Source organism: Podarcis erhardii, assembly GCF_964252035.2.
Source record: "Podarcis erhardii genome assembly, chromosome: 5".
Taxonomy (NCBI): Eukaryota; Metazoa; Chordata; class Lepidosauria; order Squamata; family Lacertidae; genus Podarcis; species Podarcis erhardii.
The window spans coordinates 53,630,430-53,636,985 of record NC_138509.1 but is presented as its reverse complement, the minus strand read 5'-3'; the positions used below and the strand labels follow the sequence as shown (position 1 = coordinate 53,636,985).

Below are 6,556 nucleotides of genomic sequence, written 5' to 3'. Positions count from 1 at the left end.
CAGAGCAAAACAGTTAACAATATTGATTGGGGCTGATGAGAGTTATAGTCCAAAACATTTTGAGGGCATTAGGTTGGGGGAGGCAAGGGCAGCACTTTGAGAAACTGTACCTGCCTATATTACCTCTTCTGCAATACTGTCAAATACATTAGCTATACAATACATAGACTAAAGTTAGCCATCTCTGTTTTACTATAAAGTGTTTATGATTAAAATGTTTAAGGTATGCATTTACCTTGAAATACCTTCATTAATTGTGAAAACAGCCTTTTCTGCTGCTGACTAAAGGCAGATACATCATGGTTACTGTGGAAACCAAGAAGTAAAGGATATTTGTGAATAACAGGTCTGTTCTGGATCTAATTGTACATAATAAGCTGCCTGTGACCCTTCTTGTTGGGGAGTAACTGACAATGCCACCATCCCCTTTTTTGGCATGAACTGTTTGGATTTGATATCCCGCTTTATCACTACCCTAAAGAGTCTCAAAGCGGCTAACAATCTCCTTTCCCTTCCTCCCCCACAACAAACGCTCTGTGAGGTGAGTGAGACTGAGAGACTTCAGAGAAGTGTGACTGGCCCAAGGTCACCCAGCAGCCGCATGTGGAGGAGCGGGGACACAAACCCAGTTCACCAGATTATGAGACCACCGCTCTTAACCACTACACCACACTGGTTAGGTGTTTGCAAAGATTTGGGAGGCTTAATAGAGCCCTGACAATGGTGCGGACAGATTACTTTCTGAGCTAATCCTTTGGTTAATTTATTTGGTAAAGATAATCACTCTCTTTGAAGTTTTTTAAAAATCATTTTAGAAAAACAAAAGGTAATAAACAGGCAAATTTTACAGTGCAAAATCTACCCCTCCTTACAATTCATATAGAACAGAAATTCTGTCTTTTTAGTTCTAAAAAAAATTTTAAAAGATAGTCACAGGCATTATGGGGAGCAGTGCTATGACAAGTTATGTCAGGTTAACCAGTTTAGGTTGCAGCAGATTGCTGGCTCAGCTAGCTGATTCCCAGCTCAGTTGGGCTCAGCCAACATTAAGTCCCCAACCTCGGCTTAGCAGAAGGTACACCATTGTAACTTGCCCATCCCAACTCAAGGAGGATTTAGCCAGCTCACCCAAAGTTGGCTAAGTTGAGGCAAATTTAAGTCCCCCAAAAGGGTTGTTCCAGGGTGTGGCAGGGATAGAATCAGATTGGGGGGTGTAGACTGGAACCTAAGCCCATCATGAGACCTAGCAACCCAACATAGAGCACTATTTTAAAGGCTTGTTTTCCCACACCCAGAATAGGCATTGTAGCAGCAGCTCCACTGAATCTAGGGTAACTTAAGCAGACATAAACTTATACTGGCTTGTTTTATGCCAGCTTCTTGTGCATAGAATTGCTCCCTGAATGGATTGCATTTTATTTTTCTTCTCTTTTCCCCATTAGTGGTAGTTTTCAGAGCTTTTTCAGCTAAAATTTCATCACAGGCTTCCAAAGTTTCACCGCATATGTCAGTAAATACAAAATAAAAATTATGGTCTTTCTTCTGGTTTTTTGTTATCTCTTGAATATATTTCAACAAAATCATTTGTGGTTCTTCTGGTGGGCCTGATCTTGGTCCTATCAGTTGTCACACTCATTTACCAAACAGTTTGATTTTAGGACAATCTCACCCAACATGCATATATGTTCTTTTCAGAATTATTAGGAAAGGACAAGCTTCTAATATCCAATATGAACCTCCCTTGAACCTGGAATCCATTGTCAAGAGACTGCAAGAGTATGCTAAGGATGAATATTTCAGAATCTGGCATCCAGCTTCACTTCAACAGCCTGATTATTCTGCTCTGAGATGTAAAATCAATGCAAAGCAGCAAGGCACCCAAGGCTTCTCAAAGTCTAACGTAACCACACGCATCACAAGCATTTTTCTGAGGGGTGAAAAAGTCGGTAGATAGCAGTGTCCTATGTCATATTGCCGGATGACACACGGCATCATATTCCTTGCTATAATGTACAGTGGCACAAGTGCTCAGAAGTAATGGAGAATGTCTCACTTCATGTCAGAGAAAGCAGTGAGCAATTTATCTGCTGAGCATCATACATTTAGCTTAATGGCTCTGTCATGGCCCTCATTGCATCTGACATCCCAGCCAAAGTACGGCTTTATTGTGAACCAGGTCTTCCTACTGTCTGCATGCCGAATAACTAGCACATCAGCATCCTGTTAAAAGAACAATAGAGAACATATGAATTCTGTTCTTCGTCTCCTCCCTCCAATTCTGCAAGCAGTTCCACTCCAAAATTTCACCGAACAGTTTTCAAACCAGGGAGCTGTGAGAATCTTTTAATTAAGCAAGAAAGATAATATTTCTCTGCAAATATTGCAATTTTGCCAGAAGTACTGTAATTTTATTTAGAGGCTTCTAAAGCCTGCAGTGCTATGAAATAAACTACTGACAATTTAAGCCTTCCTTCCTCTTTTTTTTTTTTGGTGTCGATTCTATTATAATGTAATAACTTCAGAAACAAGACTACACTACGTCTCACATCAGAATACACATATTTCATAACTGAGGAAAAAACTTTACAATTCGGGGTGTTTCTTTCTGGATTGTGGAAAAAATGGGTAGGAATTCTAGAAATTTGTTGCTAGACTGGTAGAAGCAGACAGTGATTAGGCAGGAGCTACTTTGGTACTCAGAGCTGGAAACTTTGAACTTTGAACATTGCCTCTTTTTGCAGCACTATTTGAAGTCCTTTATTTTGTCTGTCCTGAATCTGGGGGCGGAGGAAGGGGGTGCGGTGGAGGCGGGCTGCCCGGGTGTCACCCCTGGGGGGGGTGACAAAATGCCGGGTGATACTCACCATGGGGCCTGCAGGGCACCCGAGCCACGCGTCTCTCCTGGGAGTGACACGGTGGCTTGGGTGCCCGCAGGCTCCGCACTGCCCCAAACGGTCCACCCGCCACCTCCCCCTCTGTGCTGGTCCAGGGGGGGAAGGTTACCATGGGGTGAGGTCCAGGACCTGAGTTGAGGGTCGGCAGACAGTCCTCCTCGGGCGAAGCGGGGTCCACAGAGGGAAGCCAGGCAAGGACACGAACTCTGGGGGAAACAGGACTGGATGCTGGCCGAAACAGCTCATCAACGACGTTGCTCCCGCAACCTGGGACCGGGCTGACTGGCCTTTATCTTCTCTGAGGCCAGGGGCGGTCCCGGCCCCCAGGAGACCTGCCTCTCCTGGCCTTAAGGCGAGCACTCCTCCTGGGAGAAACCAGTTCGCTTCGCCTCTCTGCCCTGAGCCTCTGCAGTTCAGGAGAGGCTGAAGGGTTACTGGGCCCAGGGGGAGACTCACCTGTAGGCACTGAGTCCTCAACCACCTCTGGAGCCAGAGTGGATTCACCTGGTTCCTGCTCCTGAGGATCCGGCACAGGTGCAGGCGCTTCAGAATCAAGGCCCTGCCCCAGTTCAGCCGCCCCTGGAGGCAGGGACTCCTGTGCAGGCTGGGATTCCTCCGGTTCAGCCTCTGAATCGGATTCCCAGGCCATCACACCCTCAGCTGTAGGGTGGCTGAGTGGGAGGAGGCAGGCGGACTCCTCAGAGGCCCCATGGAGCTCACCCCGCCCCGCGGGCAGCTGACCCCTCTCGGCACAGGGCACGTGTGCCACCCCAGGTGCCCGATCGGCTTGCTCTGCCACTGCCTGAATCTTCCAACAGTTGTGGTGTGTAAGATTAGTCACCACTCCTGGACTGGCCTTCTGACTGCAGTGGGGTTTCCATTTACCAAGAGACAGATGAGACAGGGTGGCAGCAGGAGTAGATGGAGCACTGGGCTGAGGGATGCAGCAGGGCAGTGTGGCAGCAGTACTGCCCCTCACACATTGTAACTGCAGTGATGATTATGATGTTGATGATGTATTAGATTATGGAAGTGATAGTCTGGTCCAGGGGTCGGCAAGGTTTACCTTGCCTGGGCCAGTTCACTCCCACGGATATCGCTCCGTGGGCCAGATTGCGTCTGAGCATGCGTAGATGCAATTTCCGGCACGGCAGAAGCGAGTCCCCACTCCGCACTGTGCTGGTTTAGCACAGCGCACGGGGACTGGCCGAGTGGGTGGCTGAGGTCGGGGGTGGCTCATGGGCTGTTTAAATAACCCCCGTGGGCCACTTGTGGCCCATGGGCTACAGCTTGCCGACCCCTGGTCTGGTCAGCCTGGAATAATATACAATGGTCAGGAATGATACAGAAGTTTGGATGGCCCACCCTTGCCCTACAGTCTAAAATCCCAAATAGGAGATACTAGTACTTAGGAATGAAGCTTCAGAGGTGTTCATGTACACGTTCATAGATGCTCCTATTTATACATGATCATACAGCTGCTGAAATCTGCCGTTTTCTATGGTTAAAAACTCTGAAACTTAAAATAGGACTGAAACCTGGACTTTGGTGAAACTTTGCTCACATTGAGCCCCATTCTTGAAAGTCTGCCATTTATTTAATCTCTTTTTTTTCTCTCCTCTTTTTTATTTTGCAGAAATCCATTACAGAGGGAGAGTTATTTACAAGGAGTCCTGGCAAAGAGTCCGGAGAAAGCTGTTAGCCAAAAATAGTGCTTAATAGCAGGATGCATAGAACTGCCACAAATGCCTTTGTGGAAAGTGCTACACACAGAAGCAGGGCTGTTTCCACCTCCTGTAAGATTTATAAGCTGAGCTGTCAATATGAGACTTTTATTAGGGTGGGTTCTCATCCTTTATGTCAAGCACATTAATGGCTTCTTATCCCTGAAGTTTCTAATCACCCCTATTGGAAAGAAAATTTATTGCTAACCTATTAGCGCTATTTTAATGTCCCAAAAGCATATTATTTGTGCATTTGAAGATCAACCATCAATAAACTCTTCCCCCACCCGTTGGGACAGTTACGGTACTTAATGGGATTAAAAAGAATTAATCCATTTGAATTAAAATTGAGTGGTTATATTTAATCTCAACAAACATTCACAGAAGGTTAATGTAAACTGTTTATATGTAATATGATCTAGATTCCCTTCACATACATTCGTGCCATTCTTAAAAGATGAATTACTAGGTCTAATTTGTGTTCATGACTGCAATAACACTTAGGTTTATAACAGTGACAGTACAATCCTATACATGGCAATTCAAAAGTAAGGCCCATTAAGTTTGATGGGGCTTACTGACAGGTACTGTCACCTAAGGCTGTAAATCAGTACCCACCTACTTGGGAGTAAGCTCCCTTGAACTTACTAGGACTATAGGGTTGTGTTGTAAGGGTGCAGTCCTTAAACACACTTACATGGAAACAGATATTATTGAATTCAAGTAGATAGGGTTGTGCTATAAATAATGCAATACCTGATGGATGTTGGAATTTTGAGGTCTCCCATAAACGACACTGAAAAAAGCAGAAAACCCTCCCCTTTAGCACACTGTAACCCTAACCCAACATGGTACCCATGCGCACACCACAACTCCCTCTGACTCTCCCCAATCCCCTGTGTCTACTAAGGCCCACTGGCCCTCCCATTTGTAATTAAAATGTTTTTGAGGTGCTTCTTCTTAATTGTGGCAGGTGCTGGGCTGGTCATGAAGTGGAATGCAAGCATCCAAGCAGCCTAACCTTTTCCAGGTTATTTGGGAGGAAAGATTGCTCACTTTTTCTTTTGTATGGTTAGGGAGTATTTTGCATTACCTGATTTTTTAGTTGTCTCTTTTGTTTTGGATCTTTTGCCTGTTGCTTGGAGGGGTAGTATGAGCAATGCCAGTTTTTCTCCTGTAGAATGGGTATTTCATGGTGCCCACGACAGTTATTTAGATTTCCCAGACCCAAAAGCTTTGGAAACCCATGCTTTAACCATATACAAAAAGTATATGGTTAAACCAGTATTAAGGTATTAACTTTGTGCATTGTATAATACTGTGAAATATCTAGGTGAGCATTCTAATCCATATTAGTGATTGTCAAAGAACTAGCAAGTGATATATGTTTTCAATTCTTAATTGGAAGAAATGGATTTGTTCATTTGAATGTGCTCCTGCTTCATTCTCCCCAAAACTTCTCAAACTTCCCATTCTCATACTTCTCAAAAATGAGGCGATTGGCACAAAGAAGAAGTTGTTGAAAGTCAAAAGGGTCAAAAATCTTCAGAATGTCTGAGGGTTATTCAAAATCACTATAATAGAACGTCAGCTAGAATGTATCCCACAGATAAGGAAAGGTGCTACCAAGTCCCAGAACAGGTCAGCCTGGTTAACAAGCAGAGGCAAAGAAGCTATCAGAGGCAAGAAGATTTCTCTCAAAAAGTGGAAGTCTTACCCAAAGGACGATGACAAAAAGGAACACAAAATTTGGGGAAATAAACCCTAGCAGGCAATAAGGGATGCATAACAAGGTATCTGGTAATCCAATCCTATACACGTTTGCTGAATAGTAAGCCTCCTTGTGTTCAGTTGGACTTACTCCTAGGTAGCTGTGTACAATAGGGATGGAGAACCTGTGTCCCTCCAGATGGTGTTGGACAACTCCCATAATTCCTG

General features: G+C 44.7%; 1 long non-coding RNA gene across 1 annotated transcript in view; it reads left to right on the top strand.

Annotated features, from left to right (window-relative positions):
- LOC309342677 overlaps positions 1-5,521 on the top strand; it is a 44,044-nt gene extending 38,523 nt beyond the window's left edge. Inside the window, exon 4 of the long non-coding RNA XR_014156982.1 lies at positions 4,531-5,521. This is a non-coding gene — a long non-coding RNA (uncharacterized lncRNA). The remainder of the gene's footprint in view (positions 1-4,530) is intronic.
- Positions 5,522-6,556: the final 1,035 nt, after the last annotated feature.